Source organism: Phalacrocorax carbo, chromosome 6, assembly GCF_963921805.1.
Source record: "Phalacrocorax carbo chromosome 6, bPhaCar2.1, whole genome shotgun sequence".
NCBI lineage: Eukaryota > Metazoa > Chordata > Aves > Suliformes > Phalacrocoracidae > Phalacrocorax > Phalacrocorax carbo.
The window spans coordinates 15,503,808-15,523,958 of NC_087518.1; the positions used below are offsets into that span (position 1 = coordinate 15,503,808).

Genomic DNA, 20,151 nt, shown 5'->3' on the forward strand with positions numbered 1-20,151 from the left:
TAGCCACTCCTACGTAAATGAAAGAAGAAAGTTTATGTTTTCAAATATTTTATATAATTTTTTTCTAGTGATCAAGTCAGAAGAGAAGTGCTTCATGGTTCCAAAAGAGAAGTTTGAGGGATCTCATTGTGATTATTGATGTAGTTCCAGTCAAGACATAGCACTGCTCTGTCTCATTAGGGAGATTTGCCATGGAAGAGGGGAAGTTCTGCTAGAAATGCTGGTCACCTTAGGAGGAGGAAAAAAGCCAGCTTGGAAAGGAAGTTGTGTAGATCATCTTATACTGATGATGACTTATCGACCTTCACAGTTATCTGTTGCCAGAACTTCTTTCTCTGCAGACATTTGGCAAAGATTTAATAATGATAATAATGAATGGTATGTAGTTATCAGTCAAAGTGTCATGAGAACCGAGACCTCAAATTTAAAGTGAAAAAATGTTTTGTACTCAAAATAGAACTGAGTGTTTACATGTGGGCAACTTTAATTAGCCGTTACCTCTCTCACCACACTAGAAGGAGTTTAGAATACTCTAGTGTTTGCAATTATTTTAATGTGTTAAGTAGATACCAGAGGAAGCTAGTAATGAAGAGTAGTCACTTTGCACACCATGACTGTGAGTTCTACCTAAACTCTCCAAGGTCCTAAAGCAGCATGTTGGAAAAAGTTAGCAGGATTAGTGAATTTGTGTGCTCAGGAAAGTGCTGCCTGTCCCACCCATTGGTGCATGTACAGCAGGGGCAATTACAGACCTATGCTTGTAATATAGTGACTCCAGGTGGGATCAAGATGGTGGAAACTGACTGTATAGTTTTTATAGAAACAGTAACTGGTATCCTCCTTGGGCTATAAACCCTATGGAATTATTGTGTGGCACTAGATGCAACAGTAGGCATGCTAATATTTTTGTTCAAGGGGGTAATCTTAACAGATTTATTAAGTAACGATCACGTGTGTGTTGTATGGTTGAATATTAAAATGACAACTAAGAATAAAAGATGAACACGATGAAGTAGAGAAACTTGTGATTTAAACTTTTTAGTAAATATTAATTTGATTTAAATATTTTATATAAAAAGAGTTTATATAGATCAGGAGATTTATTTGAATTAAATTGAGAATTATTGATTATCAAAAAATGATTACAAAAAAACCAAGGAACCAAGGGATGCAGATGTATTACGATGGCCTTGTCAGCATACAACCTGTTCTTATTGTCTGAGAACATTGTAGTGGGTTATGTAATGGACAGGATTTTCTATTTTCGTATTAATCTTTTTTGAAAATTTGATGCACTTTTATTAGTGAAATTTTGGGACATTGATTTCCAGTCTGTTATTGCTGATCATGAAATAAGTTTTCAGAAAATAATTTGGTACTACTGAATAAGCACAGAATTTTTGAACAGGATGTACTGCACTTTGAATGTGATGAAGTAGTTAAGCTTTGCTATGAAACTTTAAGTGCTTCTGTAATGCTTAAAGTAAGATATCTCTGGCATGCCCAGCTAAGGACAGTAGTATGTTGCAATTTTTGGGAATCATCATGCTCTAAGATTTGTTTGTGACTTCTGTTAACTTTAATGCAGTTTCTCACTTGATTTAGCTTATGTACAGCTGTCAAGATTAATCCCAAATTCCTATATAGACACGATATATAAGCTAATTATTGTAAACTAGGAGGGGGGGAAAGGGATTTACGTAAAAATTATCTGTTATTGATTGCATCAACAGAAGTTACTGCCTTTACTTGGTAATGGAGTCTTAAAGCTGCTTTCCACCACGCGTAAGTACAGGCGCAAATGTGTTGCTTAGTTCAGTAAGGCTAGGAATCTGCCAGCAATATAAAGGTCTAACAGGGAAATATTTCTGGGGAGTGCGTATCTAACCCTTCTTACTAATCAGGCTCACCTTAGGTTTCTCTAAAATTTAATTTATTTCTCTCCCTTTTCCTTATTTTCTAAAACATTGGCCTAAATATCTAAATCCGTATATAACTGTGCCACCTGTTGGTGTGCCTAAAGAGGGAACTTTGATGTTGAAATTCCCCTTTCTAGGGGGTCAGGTAGAGTGTAAATTGCTGTAACATTTTATGAAGTGCTACTACTTTTCTGCTTGTAATGACTACTTGATTGGCTCATTATTGAAGGGAAGAGGTGGAGCCAAAGCTCAGTTTACCCACTTTATGGGAACAAAACATTGTGAAAATGACTGCAACTTTAACAGAAGAATATTTGAAAATGTTTTGCTTCTTGTCCTGCTGTTTTGTAATTCATATAATGTGCTCTAGGTTGCTATTTCTCTACTTACTTTTTCTCCTTTTTTTTCTTGCTCAGAAACAGTGTATCTTCAACATTTTCCCCTAACTTCAGATGCAAGGGCATCTCTGGGGTTTTGTAGGAAAATTAATGCTCTTTTGAAATGTATTTATTGGTTAGTAGCTTGCTGGGATTCATGTTCACTGCTGTGCCAATATCTTTGCATTGCAAGATAATTGCAACAACATAAATTCTCAAAATTTATAAACATAGATTTCTGAGAGAGTTATAATCTAGAGTATAGCAATCTATGGTTCCTTCACAATATTTATTATATTCACATATAAATTCATCAGCTTAATGAGGTGTACTTGTATAAATCAGTTTGAAAAGTAAAAACGTTTGTAATAAAGTTATTTACAAATGCAAACAAGGATTAAAACAAGATGATGAATGCTAATGGTCTACTATTTGTTGGAAAGTATTGACCCAGAAAGTGTCAAATACTCAAGGGTAGAAGTAACTGCTTCAAGATATAAGCAATTAAATTTATAAGTGTATGCTATTTGGCAGATGAAGATTTTTAATAATCCTGAAGAAGATTTCATATGAATGGTAATTCTTTTGTTTTTAATGTGATTTTCTTGCCTCAGAAGCTATCACGCTTCTGAGTTGCATCACTTAAGGTTGATGGTTCATGCTGTTCCTCATATATATAAACATGTTGATCTTTTTCTTAAATGAGTCCATTTATATTAATTTTGTTTATAACTTATTACTATATAGAAGAACCATTTCCTCCTCCTGTACTAAAGCTGTTTGATAACTTTTATTACATCTTTCATGATTTTTCTGTTTATAATGAGAACAGGTTAAAAATAAATGCAATGTATCCCAGCATATAATGTAGTTTTGGTAAACTTAGCCTGAAGTTTTTATTTGGTTTTCTTGATGAAGGAAACGTGGTATGTGGTGGGGTTTTTTGTTGGTGTTTGTTTTGGGTTTTTGGTTTTTTTTTCAATAATGTAAATGAAACTGGGTAAGATAGTGATCAGCTTAAATTTTAATGTGAAGAGCCTAGCCAAATAGAGGTAAGTGCAGCTGAAACGGAAGCGTTCAGGGGGGAAGGAGTATATTGTTAATGCTTTTATTAATGGTGTTAGAATGAAAAGTGTATTATGAAATATGCTAGGGAGTTTGAATCATGAAATTAAGTGAAATACAATAGTACAAAATGCAGGATTGTGAAGTTAGGACCAGTAAGACTGCCTACTGTAAGCTAAGGATAGTCTTTGATACAGTTTAGGAAGAGAAAGGTTGGTGAATTTGCTTATGGCAGTGTCATTTTGAGCCATCTAAATAATGAGGTGCGAATCCTGCTATGTCAGAATAAATGTCTGCAGTAAGGATACTAAGGTACTAATGTCATCAAGCGCTAGCAAGACTCAATGTGGAACACTGCTGTATACTTCTCATCAGTCATATTTGAGAAGGTTGAATTAAAACTGGAAACAGGTGCAGAGAGGACTGATAGGATAATTAAAGGAATGGAGTGCTCTTGCCACAGGAGGAGTCTAAACAACAGTGATTTGTTTCTCTGGCAAAACAAAGGCTCCGTAACGATGCTTGATCTCTATAAATATGTGAAAGAGTAAGCCCTGCAGAGAAAGAAAAGTGGTGTCAGTAAATGAGTATTGGCACATAATACAGCAGCTATAAGTTATCCATTAATAAATTCAGACTGAAAAGATAAGTGATGAGAACATAGTGTAGATTGCAAAATCTTGGATCTGCTTTTCTACAATGGCATGTTAGATGGTCGGTCATTTGCTTGATCGAGTGTAGCTTCTCAGCAAAGCTTACAACAATATGAAAATTCATTTAAAAATACTATGCTAGCTATGGGACGAAACCATTTGGTTTTTTTTAAACAAGAAGTTTGTTTTTACTTTTGTTATCCACTTCTCATATGCAGTGGTAAGTTTTGGGTAATTAACACTATACATGCGCATTTAAGCTCTTGGACTGTTCGGACTACAATTAATCCAGTCTGAATTGATTTGAATTTGAAGCCTGATATAAAAATAAGTCCACACAGCACTGACAATTCATTGCATAAATAACAAGACATCATCATATGGAATAATTGTGTTTTAAGAAAGTATTTTTGTGGCTTTTAAATAATTCCCCTTTCATAAGTGAACGAAAAACTATGCACCAGTGACAGCTTTAAGGATTAGCGTAGCTGGGTGTTAGGGGATTTTTTTGTATTCCTTAACTGAAAGGGTATTTTTTAACAAATAAGTTATCAAGCATTGGAGTATCTTTGGTGATGAAGTATTAACCTTATTCTTCGGACTGAAGAAAAAAATTGCTGTCAGTGTTAGAAGGGGCTGTATTTCCAGGGAGTGGGGTGGGGCAAATCTCTGCCTTTCATTATTAGGTGCAGTGCTTTGTGAACTTCTAAACTATATCTTTGAACAAGCTGCCAGATTGTTCAGCTGTTTTGGCTTTCATGAGAAGACTTGATGAATGTGGGTCACCAAACCTTATTTTGGTTCAAAAAAAGACTTTGTGGTATATGCTGAGACATTTGTATGGCAGTGAATACAGTCAATATCCACCTAATTTATTTGTTCCATTTGATGTGTGTGTGCATTTGGATGGTTATAAATATGGATGGCTTTCCAAAGTCTACAAATGACAAGATGCCATTTTACTTCAAAATTTCTCTTTTATTTAGTGCACAGCAAGGATATACTGCTACAGAAATTTTATTTTACTTCTTGCTTTCCCTTCCCTTCCCTTCCCTTCCCTTCCCTTCCCTTCCCTTCCCTTCCCTTCCCTTCCCTTCCCTTCCCTTCCCTTCCCTTCCCTTCCCTTCCCTTCCCTTCCCTTCCCTTCCCTTCCCTTCCCTTCCCTTCCCTTCCCTTCCCTTCCCTTCCCTTCCCTTCCCTTCCCTTCCCTTTTCTTATTTTGAATAAAATCTGCTTGATATAACATCTGCTTGTTATATTTTTAAAGAACTAATATGTTCCTCCCTTTATTCTCTTTTGCTGTCTTCCTCCCTATCTGTTTTCCTCCAAACTGCTGCTTTCACCCCTACTCCAACCAGCTTGACTTCCAGGTCAGTATTTTCTGCTCTTCTACTTAATTGCTCCTTCTGCAATGAAGGTTTTCATTGATGCTCCATTTATTTGGCCATTTTAATTCCATATTATTAACTCCTGTTTGTCTCTTCCCCTCCCCCCACCCCGTTTTTCTTTTTTTTTAGTTTATTCTGCTTGTCCCTACTGTGAAATTTTTGGTCATTCCGTTTCTAGATCAGAATCTTTACAGTAAATGAATGCTTTTCATCAAAAGTCTATAAGAAAAAAAGTTCATTAACAACATATTCAATTCATATGTTGTTTTGTGTGAAGATTTTTTTCTTCTTTCAGTTTCACTTTTATTATCTTTATTTAGGGAGTTCACACTGGGAATAACTCCTTGGGAGACAACCCAGCCCAGTAGGTAATGGACTGAACAATAACAATAGTATGCAGAAAGATTTATACTTAAGATCAGAGACGTAATACTTTACCATCACCCCTTTTACTGTTATTGCAAACATAATAGGATGAGTTGAAGTGGTTCAGCTTCTGGTTCAGGAACTTTTAGCTGTTTGTGCTGCCCAGCTTCTGGACCAGCACATAACTGCAAAGGAGATGTATTTATGTGTATATGCTGTGTTTGTATACAGCATCATCTAGTCAGATTTTTTTTTTTTCTTTCTTCCAGATTTTAGATTAGTTTAGGTAGTTTTTGTGCTTGTGCACTGTTTTTGAGTAATCTTATAATCTTATCGAATATTATTATTATTACATGTTTGTGGTGCTTGTTGAAAGTAAAAATTGATCTTTTGTAAACTTTTTTTCCTCTTAGTAAGCCTTGATGTAAATTTTATCTCTCATACTTATGAATGGCAGTAAAACATAAGTTAGCCGAGTCTTAAAACATCTACTTGGTATTTTAGAAACTAGTTACTTTATATAGTTTGGACTACAGGTTCATCTGCTTCTTCCTTTCCCCATTCGAATGTGGCTTTTTTTTTTTTTTTCTGTCCTTGTGACAGGTATTTAAAACAGTTCTATATCTTAAGCTCATCCCTTATTTTTCAGTTTCTGATATTGGTGATTGAAACTTGCACCGTTTTGTTTCCTGTACTGAAGGAGCTTTGCTTTAGGCAGGAACAAACCTCGTTTTCAATTATTATCAAGGCAGAAACTGTTTGCTTCTTCACAGATCAATTGGACTGGAGTGTAAAGGAGAACGTATACTGCAAAGACTTTGCAGGTGGATTTCAGCTACCAAAGTTTTGCATTTGCAGATATAGTTCTGGGTATTAGGTTGCCACACAGCGCATTTGACTAGAATCATGGCAAATGTCCAGTATGCCTTTATAATGTGTTCAGCTCTGAAGTTTTCAGAATTTTTATGTCAATGTATACTGTTTGCACAACTTTGTTCTCTATTCATACAGAAGCAGAGCTTGCCAGTTTGAGAGTTTTAGTACCTTAGTCTCAAAACCAAGCACAGTTCACATATCGCAGTTCAGATATGTCAGAGAAGTTTAACTTGGATGCCTTCAAACTGTATGGCGAAAGATGGCCCATTATGCAAAGATTGACAAGACAAGAGGGGTTTTTCTCCTGATGTGCTTTAACGCACGTCACAGTTGCAAGTTACTTTCCAGCTGGAAAATTTTGTTTCTGCAATTTGAGGCTTACTGATTGCAGTAATGAATCAGATGAACACTTTCTTTTTATTGTTTATCTACTACAAGCACATTAAAATGTGCTTGAATGGATAGGTATTACACCTGAATTATAAAAATACACAATTTATTTTCAGAATCTTTCCTTCTTCTAGAAATTACTTAAATGCATTTACTTTGGAGTTGGCTATGATGAAATTATTGTCTGAATGTGACCACTCTGGCATTTCTATCAGAACATACTCAAATCTGATTGAAAATTTCCCTAGCCAGGGAGAGCTTAAAGAAAGGCATTATGCTATGCGGTTGTCATTATGGTTGATTTCACTGGAATTCAATGACTGGTATGCAGAAACATTTGTTCAGCAGTCGGAGGTGCGATTTCTGTTATGTTTTATTGACCTAAAAAAACAGCTGACCTTGCTGAAGCAAACTGTCTTCATAACCCTGCCAACTTTCATCCCTGGAGTCCTAGATAAGTTGTAGCATATGATTAGAGTTTATTGTGGGATTTCAGTGAAGTGTTAAGTTTTCGCAGCTTGAATCGTCATTAAGGTCAAAACTTAATTTAAGAAACAGATCTATTAATTGCTTTAATTTATGATTATCAATATGACCTTAGCTGTGATTTTATTAATCCATATTTATATGGGGTTAGAATGCTTAGAAAAATGCTTCATCTGTTTTATAACATGATGGGCTATTGATACCGATGGCAAACATGAAAATCAAACACATTAGCATAAACCCACCCATGTGCACCTACCTGTACAATAAAAAAATGTTCTGAGCACAAGAATCAGTACAGTAACCCTTTTTTTTTTTTCTTTTTTTTTTTTTAATTTAGATTACAGCAGGTTATACGGTCCCCAAAATTTTCTGCCTGCAGATAAAGAGATGGCTATTTTTTCCATGTCTAATATACTGACCAGAGCTAGAAATTTTCCCACCAACCTCTGATGTTGGCCTTCCTAATTGTTTCCGTGGGAGGCTAGACCTCAATGAGATGTGTAAGGCAAGGTTTAACGGAGTTTTAAATTTAACTTACGAGCCTTCCACAGTTTTGTCAAATGTCAGTTTGATGGTTCCAAGGGCAGAGTGATATGTTGTTCAAAGATAATTTCCCTGGAGAAATTGAGATAGTGTACTAATGAAAACTGAGAGAATCTGTGATATACATTACTCTTCTGAGAGACTGGTTATTCTGAGTGAGAAACATAGTTGTCACATTGGCTAACAGGCAGATTGTTGTCATGTCTTTCTGTTTTAGTCTGTTTGCCACATATACAGATTCAACATTTTAACATTGTGAACCTTTTAACGTTTAAATGTTTTGCAAGAGATGAAGATTTGAGAAGAGATTATTTAGATTTATCTGATTACATGTGTGGTTTTGAATTTGTGTACATTTCCATTTCATTTAAGCCTTCTACTTTACTATTTCCTTTTTCCTTGGAATTCTGCTTTTTTTTTTACAAAAAAAAAGGTAAAATAATAATATATTATAAAATAAGCAGAAATTATAGTGATAACAATAAAAAGGTACAAACAGGTCCCTGGGACAGGATAATGCATTGTTGTTAATTTTTATCCCACTCACTCCTGAACCTGGCTGCTCAGTTCTATACTTTGCCCTTTCAGTTTGCTTAAAAGCATGCAGAGGTTAAAATAATAATTTCTGAGACAACTAGAAATGGATTATTTAAATAAGGAATGATATTTTGCAGTTTCTCAGTGATGTGGTTTTTTTGTTTTGTTTTGTTTTGGAGTGTAAATACTCTGTGGAAGTAAATGGATATGCAGGATAAACTGGATATGAGGAGAGGAGAGCTCTACATCTCTGAAGGAAAAAATCAATTTTGTACTGGGTTGGACTTGAAACCACAATTCTGGTTGAGGAAGGGAGAACATAAGGAACTCTTTCCATTTCACAGTTACTAATTTCAAGAGGGAACAATATTTCTTATGCTTCTCTAGACCTGCTGCTTCCACTAGTTCTCCCCAGGGGGAAGATCCACAGAGCATATTTCTTTACCATTGAATGTGTGAATGAAATAGCCATACAGCACTCCTCTGAGGAGCTTGGTGACTGCCTGGGTACAATGCCATCAGGATTGCCTGTGTACAGTGGAGGGGTGTGTGTGTGAAGAATCATTGTGAGATAGCACAGCTTACCCTCGAAAAGCTGTGACTGAAAAGAGACAGAGGAACTAAATTTAGGAATTGGGCTGTTGGTGGAACCACTTCTTCCACTTGCATTGTTTGCTTCCGTAACACAGGAGCAGTATGCCTGGACAACATGATTATGACTGGATTGAAATGCTCTGATCTGAACTTATAATAAGGGGAGGTTAGTATGTCAAAACAAGAAATCATACAAAGTGTACCTGATGTATCTGGAGGTCTGAAGAAGTTTCTGCAAAAGCATGGAAAGTTTGATTTATATATTGAATGATAATGGCTGGATTGATCCTGAGAACTGCTAGGTTGAGCCAGGAGTTCCAGCTGAAAAATTTGATTCAGAAGGAAATTGCAGTGAAACATGAAGTGCAGCAGAGGAGGTTTGATCCTGATGGCTGTCAGTCTGAGCTGGACATGCTGTGGAGCAGTTGGATGCAGAGAATAACTGGGTGGAGTCAGGAGTTGGTGGGGCTTTTTTGTTTGGTGTTTTTTGGTTTTTTTGGGGGGGGCGGTGGGGGGTAGGTGGGGGTGGGGTGGGTGTGGAAGGTTGGTTGTTTTTTAAAGGAGGGAAAAAGAAGAAGAAAGCTTACCTGGACAACAGCTGGAAAGGGCCTGAGGAAGCAGCAGCAGGAGTGCAACTCCTTGGTTGCAAATATCAGGCAACAAACTACTTCCAGTTACTGGTTACAGTTATCACTAATGGTATCAATTAATAAAATAGCTGAGCAAGCAAGTGCCATATTAAATCAGAACAAATATCCTTCCCTGTCATCAGCAGTATTTTTTTTTTAAAGAAGAACATCAGAAGAAAATGCAGAAGAATCCTTGGTGTACAAGAGAGATGTGTGACAGATGAGTTTTCTGGTATGGATTTCACACATGTTCATATAAAGTGTCATCCAGTAAGAATGTGCTGAGAGAGACAGTAGTGCAATGCACTGTACTGGAGTTTCAGTGGTCGCAGTGCAGATAAGTGTTGAAACAAAGTGATATGAACCATAGTTTGGAACAGGATTTTAGTGGGTCTTTTTCATTCATGCATTATCCTCACGTGGATATTTCTAGCATCTCTTCAGGGCTTTGGAGGAAACTGTGTCAGACTAAACACTTCTTAAACAAAGATTCTGGAAAACTTCCCAGATTGTGTGTTAAGTAAACCCTTCCTCCCATGTTTTTGTCTTTGAGGTGAGAAATGTTTCAGTGACTTCTGTGACACTTGCTTTATTTCTACCAGGTAGAGTTGTTGGTTCTCTCAAGGCAACAGTATCTTTTTGTGGTGGATTTGGAGGCAAAATAGTTGTCACACTGAAGCACTGTCATAATCTGAGTATTAATAAGTCTTAAACCAGGATTCAAACATTTTAAATAATGACATTTAAGGTCAAGGGGCAGGGGGAAGGGGAAGAAGAATCAAAAAAGGATTATTTGAATGTGTGGGCTTTTTTTTTTTTTTTTTTTTTTTTTTACCCAGTAGCAGAATTGCCTTGTGGTTTTTGAGACCTGTAGATCTGTGTGGGCTGCAAGCTTGCTCCTTTGAGCAAAACTGAAATAGCTATGTAATCCATTGGTAACAGGACCCAGGAATGTAATGAAAATATTGAATATACTAAAATTCACTTATCTTAACTGGTAACTCTGGGCATTACAGCATTTTTACATTCAAATGGAGAATTTGGGATGTGGGAGTAAAATTCTTCAGAGATATTAAAAATATTGTTTGGTTTAGATGATTTTTTTTGTCCATTGTTTGCATTGGTCATTTTGATTCCAGTCCTTTATATCAACATAGAGAGAACACAGAGGGTGCTTCTCAGTTCTCCCAGTGAGTAGATGGAGAATGAACTGTGACATGGAGTTTTCCATAGTCTCAGCTTCAGGTGAATGGGAGAAAGAAGACCAAGCATTCTTCTTTCGTAAGAGATGACAATATTAACTTCTTGTGATAATATTCTCTGAGATGCATAGCAGAATACTGGCCTTTATTACCAAAAGATAAAGTCAGTTTGGCCAAAGTTAACCAGAGAGTATTACCTTCCTCCAATTTCTTTTGTCCAAAAGACAAAAAAAAAGAAAATTTCTCAGTTGCCACAGGCTTATTTCATAAGGGAAGGTCTTAATGTCCCGTGTTAGCCTTCCTGGCAGCAGGGTAAGTCCAGCCTCAGTGTGACAATGTTTTCCTGTCTCGCCAGGAGGCATCTACTCAAACTTTCCTTCTCATCCCATATTACAATAGACATGCTAAGGAAGCTGAGCTACTGCCATTTATGTCACTGGAGAACGGATATTTTTTTCAGTTGCAAGATCAGATAGCACCACTGTAAAAATGAAATTGTGTCACAGGGTCAGCTGCAGGGTGGTAGGTTATGTTGTTACACAGTTTAGGAGTCTAAACAATTATAAAGGCAATTAGTTCAGGCAGTTGAAGTCTTGCCCCTGCTCCTTTTCAGTGGGAAGTAGAGAGGGGAAAATCTAGTTCTTCTCTAGAGAAATGGAAAAGAGTGGGAATGAGATCTGCTAGATTTTCTGCTTTGACTTTCTTGCCCTCACTATTCCAAAGGTGAGACAGGATTTTCTTCTGTAGGATGGTAAAAAGTTAGTCAGACATGCAAAGAAAGGAATCCCTTGGGATTTGGGGAAGAAGTATTCCTCCAAAATGTGGACTTTATGATAACAGACATGGAATTTTTTTTTTTCCTTTTGATTCTGTCTAAACAAAAATCAAGGAATGATGTTCCCCTTCCCTCCCTTAGGAAGTCTTCATTCAAAACACTTCACTCATATGTGCTTATGTAGTGGTCTATATTAACCTCTGAGCTTTTTATGTCGGTCTGTCAAATTTTCACATTAAAAGCAGAAAGACTCCCAACTTCGAAAGCAGCAGAAGAAATGTTATTTTTTTAAAATGGTGTAGTAGCTTTGAAATAGAGAATGGAGCTGATTTATGCCAATGTTATACTCTAGTTCCAGATGAATCAGTATGAGCCGTGTCCTCCTTAAGGGAGACAATTATTTGGCCAAATTCTCTGAATTTGGGTGCATTGCATAGTGTTAGCAAATGGATTAAAGAGGCTGTGCAGATAAAGTATCACAAGTTTTGGTACTGTTTTTAACAAAGTAACAGATATTCATACATCTTAGTCACCAGACTGTTGGAATAACCAAAGAGACAAACCCCAAATGAAATAATTACTCTGGAGGGGCTAACATATCAGAAGTGGTAAATTGCTTAATTATAGCTTTGGGACTTTCTTAGGCTTTATTCTACATATGTTGCTTGTTTTGTGGGTGGAGTATATGTTATCGGTGGTGAATATGCACTTGGTGTGGGTTGTGGATCAACTTTGGTAGGGCATCACTGCAACAGTTCATATTGATTCATTCAGCCCTGCAACATATATACATTTTTCTGTGATTCAAAGATTTCCTATTGTGAGAACCAGACAGCTGCTTTGGACCTTTGTTTTTCCCTTTTTGCTTTTTTGGTACTGCAGTTGTAACACACCTTACTTCAGTGAGGAATATTAATTTTCTTTGCAGCTTTGGACATACTAATTCTTCCTTCACTCCTAACAATTGCACTAGCAATTAATAGTAGCAGTCTGTGTTGCTGTAACATGACATGTTTGCTAGTCAGCAGATCTCACAGAAAAATGTCATTGTGTAAAATGGTGTGCTGGCTTTGCAGTTTTTCTGTCAGTAGACTTAATTTTATAAGGAAAAAAGAAAAATGCTTATGAAATAAAATGTTGTTATTATTCTGTTTTCTTCCTGTGGAAGATCATTACAACTCTGCCATTTTATATCAGGGCATAAAGCTAGATGAATGTTTTGGCCTGAAATGTACACAAGCAGTCCAGCTTCTGAGCATCATCTACATAATTAAAAAAAAAAAAAAAATCAGTCCCAATATAACTTTTTGCCATCAAGGGCAAAAGCATAGAAGTTATTTTGAAGCTCAGTTCTGTTAGACATGCTGGCTGTGCCAAACTAATTAACTTCTTAACGGTTGGGGTGGATTGCTTTTGGTTTTGCCTTTAAGGTATTTAACTTTTATCATCATGACAATTGTAGTAGTTAACAAAAAGAAAATAAGAAAGATTAAGAATAAGGACACCCCCCCCCCCCAAATTTTAAAAGATGTTTTGGATGCTAATAATTCTTTAGGTTTTAGAATCTGGATTTTAAAAAAACCCAACCACAAATGACGGTATAGGAAGACACTACTTAGTTTATTATTAGCATATCATAAATCTTAAGATGATTAGAGTCTAACTTATTAAATAAATTTAGCAGTCAAGCATGAGGGCTTTCTTTTAGAAAAAGGATGGTTATTTGAGGTACATTACATTTTCTTTGTCATATCAAAATTTCAGCCTGTCATGGATATAAGTTTTCTTATCATAATACCTATTTTCCCCAGACAAATCCATCTGTGGGTTGTAAGTGAATAAACAGCGTCCTTGCATATTTGTGTCAGGAATGTGTCTGTCAGCAACCCTCTTAACATCTCTTGTGATGTTTACAGTTTGCTGCAGCCTAACCCATCATTGTTTTTCAGGTTTATAGATTGGTAGTAGCAAATACATTTGTATTCCATGAAAATGCCAGAAACAATACTTAATTTTGCTCATATCTTAATGGAAATTCTGTCTTAAGGATTTCAGTGGAGTTGGATCTGAATTTTAAAGAATTACCCTTGTGCTGTTGTTTTAGTCTTGACTCCATAAAGCAAATGGGAACCTATGTGTACTATCATTTTTAAGACAGTGAGAAGTGAACTGTGTGAAATATTTCTACTGAGTCTTGCTGAAGTAATGTAGTTCAGAATGGACATTCACGTGGGCAGGATTTACAGGATCAGGTCTTCTGCATGACGAGCTACTGAGATCCAGAGCATCTAGTACAATGTTAAGATTCATTTTATTGCTCACATACATGAACTGTTTGTAAAAGTGTGGACTATTTATAAAGGAGAGAGATGATCTGGTAAAATTTTTTTTTCAAGAATTTCTACCCAGTGAATGCCTAGAACAATAGGTGAAGGTGTTTGATTATTTAAAGTATGTGTATGGATTAAATTTTAAAATGTATTTTAAGACTTTCTTATTTTATAGAAATTACTTTTTTGACTAAATTGTTGTATTTTATAAAATAGTTTAATTTTCCTGAAAAAAATTCTTTGGTAAGTTTATTGCACTCCTTTTTTTTTTTTTTTAAATTTGTGGAAGAGTACAGGTTCCTAGCATTTTTTGATTGACTTTCAGCCAGCTGGTCCCATTGTAATGCTGTTTAATGTGATGAAAATTATTACAGAGACATATTCCTTTAGAAAATGCTACAGATTTTGCTCTTGGGAGTATTTTGCATGTCTGCATTTTTTGGATGCTTTGAGGGGAAAAAAAAAATCTTTATGAAATAAAGGCTATACTAAGCATGTAACACTTCTTTTTGGCTGACATTACCAGCTTTTTGGCCAAGGTACCCCGGTGGCTAATTAAAGCTATGAATTTAATGAAATAGTGTGTTTTTCTATAGCTATCAGAGATGAAAGCACTGGAGTTTAGACAAGAGTTACACACTACTGTAAAAAGAAATATGAAGGATACTCACAAATACGCAGAAGCTAAATATTAATATTTGTCTTAAAAAGTTGGACTGAAGGAATTAAATGTACAGTAGTTAGAACTACGAGATCAATTTGTACACTATTCCAGAAGAACAAGAAAAAAAACATGAATGAGGGTGGTTAAATGTAGTCATTAGAATAGTGTTATTCATACTAGCAAGAACTAAGTGGTGTTACTGTTTTGATATTTGTCTTTCTGCTGATCAAAGATCTGGGTCTCCATGATACCGATGTGATTTATTACAAAGACATTTCAATTAAAAAATGAAATAGAATGAATGGCTAGTGTAATTGATGTAAGGGCACCTTGCTGTTTGCATAGCAGGATTAAGGGTCTCTAGGTTCTTTAGTCTGGAATTCATAGGAGAGAAAGCTGTAGGGTTGTGTAAGAATTTTTTGTCCTTTTCCTTCACCTGTCTTGTTCAGATCTATGATATTCTAAGTGTGCCTAAATATTTAGCAGTCATAGTTTTGATGGTTCTTCAGCAGTATCAGAAATCTGAGCTGCTATGACCTATTGATTTCCTGTGTTGGTGGTGAAAGGGCATTTTTCTGAAAAATTTGTTGGATGCTGAGGAGAACAGATGCAGGCATTGCTGTGGTTTAGATACCTGATTTTAAGTCTTGTTCCCAGTTGAGGTGGAAATTAATGTCCGTGGAGCATTCTGTGCGCTGAGAAAGATTACTGAAAATTGTCCCAGATCAGGAATTTTGAGGAAGAGGTATGGGGAATTATGACTGGACGTTTTTTACTAGAGCAGGATAGCTGCAGTCTACTGTGTATTTACAGTTCAGAGCAATGGCTCGATCTAGGTTTAAAAAGTTCATAAACTCAAAGTTTAATATACAGTAAGGTAGTTTCTAGAGAAGTATGTTACTTTAAATAATCATTTTCTCTTCATTAGGAATGAATGTTTAATGTACTAGAAGAATCAAATTTTATTTAAATTTTTTTCTTATATCTTGTGTTCTTCATCTCTTCTTTACTAACTTTGAATATCATTGTCATCTAATATTTATGTGTTTGCTGGATACTGCTTCTCTATATTGAATGATCAAATGAGTTGGAAGATGCCTGTGAAGTCCTTCAGTTTGTAACTATGTAATAGAACAGAGCTTAATCACAGAATCACAGGTTGGAAGGGACCTCAGGGATCATCTAGTCCGACCTTTCTTGGAAGAGCAGAGTCTTATTTTTTTGTAACTATTCAAAATGTGCTTACATTATAGTTCGGTTTTTAAGACAGCTTAGCTCCACTTTGAATTATTTTTTTGTCCACATATGAAGCTGCTAGATGGTTTATGACAATTGCTGACTGGCTACAACCATAGGAACAGAAAGAGAAATTTAAATTTGTTATCTGAAAAGGTGTCATTACCCTGCCATTTTAATATCTGTCCAAGATTAAGCATCTTTGTAAAGTGTTAGTCATCTACACTGCTTTTTAGATCGCTTTTTTCCTTCTTAAATGTATGAGCTCAGAATATAATTTCTTTAAGACAAATGTGGTGTTGGCAGCACTTCAGTGTGCTCTGGGCTTGGCTGCTTCAGAACGAGTTTGAAGATCGGCTTTCCAGTTACATGGAGTTTGTAAAATTAAAACCAGCATAGTATTCTGTAAGAACTAGTTTGAGATTACTGTAATGCCTAGTTCAGTGGTTAAAGAACTTAGCTCACTATAAGATAATAGATACCCAGCTTCAAAATGAACTATAACGATGTGGAAAATCAGAAAGCTGTGGATTTCATCTTAGTGCTTTGGGGCAGTTACACAGAATACAAGTTACAAAGAATACTTTTGCATATATTTTAGTACCAGAACATGATTAACATGTGATGGTAAGATCAATTCTACTGCCCAGACCTCTGCAGCATACATTTCAGATTTTGAGGACATATATCTTATACAGTAATGTCTTATTTTTTTTAGTCTGTCTAATGAATTTTGTGGTCTTACAGCATTAAATTGAAACAGTGTAGCAGAACACATGAAACTAATTCCTCATGATAAAGAATAATGTAGGCTCAACTATGCATATCAGCATAGCTACTAGTAAACCATGTGGCTATTTTATATCCTATATGGTAATGGTATCTGATATTTTGTGCTGAATGTATACTGTTACCAAATATTTTTCTATTTCTTGTGCATAGTTTTTACTTATCTTAGTCAGCTGTTTTATTCAAAAGTGTTTCAGAAACAGAGCCATGTGAAAAAATACTAGAGCAAGCATGCTCAAAAAAATATATTGGATCAAGGATTATATTTTATATATTTGCTGTAAAAAAAAAAATTGGTAGGGAATTTGTTCTTGTATTTATTTATCTATTGAACTCCTGTACCTTTAATGCAGGCCTGAAAGAAAACTACTCAGCTAGGCTTTTAAACTGTAGCATTTTCTTTTCATTTCCATAGGCATGTAGTCAGTTGTGGAAGAAAAAGAAGCTATGACACAGCTTTCTCTTATTTCCTTCTCTTTAAGACTTTGCATATCACAGGCACCAGATGTTTTCCTTTGCAGCTTTACCACATTCTACTTTGCAGTGTGGCATTAGACAGAAACTGAAATGGGAAGTTGTGAAGGGGAAGAGTGATGAAAGAAGCAGTTAGCATTGGCATAAAATTGAACTTTTTCAGAGATTAAATATAAGTTAATTTATCATTTACTCAGCATTAGATTGGAAATAATTTTATATTTTAACAGCACAAAGTCATATACACTGCCAAAATTTCTGCCAAATACCACATTTATATATGAAGTTCTGAAAGTAATTTTTTCTAATATTCACTTTGGTTTTATGCTGATTGGGTCTATGCTTACAATTTTGTGGCATGGACCCATGAAGCAGAACTGATTTTCACTTGGAGTTGCACAGAGCACCTGAAGTGTATTTGAATACTTGTTTAGAAAGACAAAGGGCATTGCTACCAAATTCTGGAGGAATTTTATTGAAAAATAGACAACTCAGTAGCTAAACCCATTATATTTTTTTAAGACCTAGAAAAAAGTTTAAACCAGAACATGCATTTTCTGGTTGCTTTTTTATTAGTCTGTTACTGTAACTTTGGCAGAAATATCCCTGCTGTTGTTAGCACTGTCATGCTTCTTGCTTATTATTGGTTAGCTCTGGCAGTGTGTTGTGTTTTTCAGAAAATTAACCTTTCTTAAAACTCTATGAAAAAATGCTTGTAATTTATGCTATACTCCCAGGCCTATTGAGGCAGGTCTTAGGCAGGTTTCTTCTGACCATCATGTAGTGTATTTTTTTGTTCTCAAGTCAACTTAATTTGGGGATTTAAACATGATGCCAGAAATCTACCAAAAGACAGCTGTAGTGCTGTATGGGTGGTCTTTTTGAGCTGGGGAAAATGCATTGTTTCTTAGGAGTCTTCTAATTTTGTTAAAGGTATGTCTAAAGGGAAGGGACCTTTAGGTGTATAGTTTATTAGAACTATATCTTGGTACTATAAAAAATATTTGAGAATATTTAAGGAAGATACAGACTAAGGTCTCAAAATCTCTAGCACTGCAAAATGCTAACTCCTAACTAGAGTTGATTCAACCTGGAGAAGCTCAGCTGTTCATCTTCCAGCCAGTATTTTGTTTAATATAAAAATGATTGTACTAAAAAGAAATAAATTTTAAAAGGATGGCTTTTGATTATTTTTTTTTTCTGAAACTGGTTTATTTCCTGGTAACAATGTCTTGTTGGGTATTCTTTTGGCTTTATGGTATGTATGGTCTTCATGAATTTTATTTCTAACATTAAAAATGGAGTACAAAAGACAAATGTTGTAAAAATACAATCAGCTAGGCTAATCTATTTTTTTTGTGCCTTAACAGGCTGATGCAAGCACTTGAACACAACTGTAGGATCGATCTGTTTTTCAAATAGAGGAATTCATACTTGCCTTTTCAAAAAATTATCGCTGAGCTTGATGTAGCTTCTTTTAAAAAGCAAAGATTTTTATTTGAATTAGTTGTACCCACTTTTAGTTTTCTAGGCAAGTTGAAATTACTTTTTTTAGTAACAATAGATTAGCTTTTCTGCTATGTACTGTACCTACAGACTTGTATATGAAGTGTCTTCTAAGAATTTTTAATACTACGGCAACATTTATTGATTGGAGAGTCATTGTTAATTTTTCAGTATAAATAAGTAGTGAAAAAACAGAGGTAGGAGAAAGAAATGTGTGATAGTAGTAAATATAAAATGACCTAGTTTCTTTAGCATAACTAAATCAGTGCAAGAAATGTATTCTATAACTGTTTTTGTTTTTTACAAGTTCTATTGTGGAAGCAACAGAGGCATTTTCAGTGATCCTTTTGGGGATTGAATAACATGCTCTTCATTTGCCAAAATAGGATTAGTGAGTAGATCTCATTAGGAATTTGCACATGACTTTATTTTTATATAGATAAAAGGGAGCAAATTCCTCAAAGTTAAAGAAAGTTGGGAAAATAATATCAAACAGTCCAAGAAGGTAGAAGGCATTACTGCAAGGATATTTTTTCAGTGCCTGCCAGGCAAAATTAGCTTGCCTTCTTTCTTAAAAGCATGTATACTCAGTATCAGAATCAGGAAAGCTATGGATAACTTAATGAATAAGATCCACAGCAAAAGATAATTAAACATTGAAACAATTTTAAAATATATTTTTTTACTTGAGTACAATCTTAACAAAAGAACATATATAACAGTGGCAAAGATTGTTTCATTTTCATTAGTAGTTACTCATTAATTTACTTGTTCATAATCTTTTGTAGAAAGAAGTCTCATTAAAAAAGATAGAAATGTAATGTTTTTGTTATGTACAAAGCTATTTGTAAAGACATCATTTATTCTTCATGGCATATTTATAACCTGACCTTCTACCCCATCATATTTTAATCCTCAGAAATATTGTATTTATAGTCCATGTTTTCAAAAATAGAAGTTCACAACATACATTAGTCATCACCTTCACCTTCTGCTCCTTTGAAATTAATGCTACTTAAAGCATCCATTAAAATTGCTCCTGAACTCACTGAGTGTGTAAGGATAATCTCCCTCTGTTACAACAGCAATTTTCCTGCATAGTGCTCTAAAACATGTGTGAGTATTTGTGAGCAGATGGTAAAAAAGAAAAAATCTTGTTGGGCTGAATAAATGTGTTACTATAGTATAATCTGATGATTTAAAAGCCGTTCTGATATGCTATCTTGCAATCAAGATGAAGTTTTATTGTTTACACCTGATACTTGGAATACTTGTATCTGTTGGAGAATCAATGTCCTGTCTCACAGTGACAAGATAATTTACAGAGAAAAAGAAGTGATTGCAGTCAT

At 35.2% G+C, this 20,151-nt stretch overlaps 1 protein-coding gene across 2 annotated transcripts in view; it reads left to right on the top strand.

The window, feature by feature from the left end:
• Window positions 1-20,151, top strand: part of ERC2 (ELKS/RAB6-interacting/CAST family member 2) — a 535,854-nt gene that overhangs the window by 233,499 nt on the left and 282,204 nt on the right. The gene's annotated exons all lie outside the window — the stretch shown is intronic.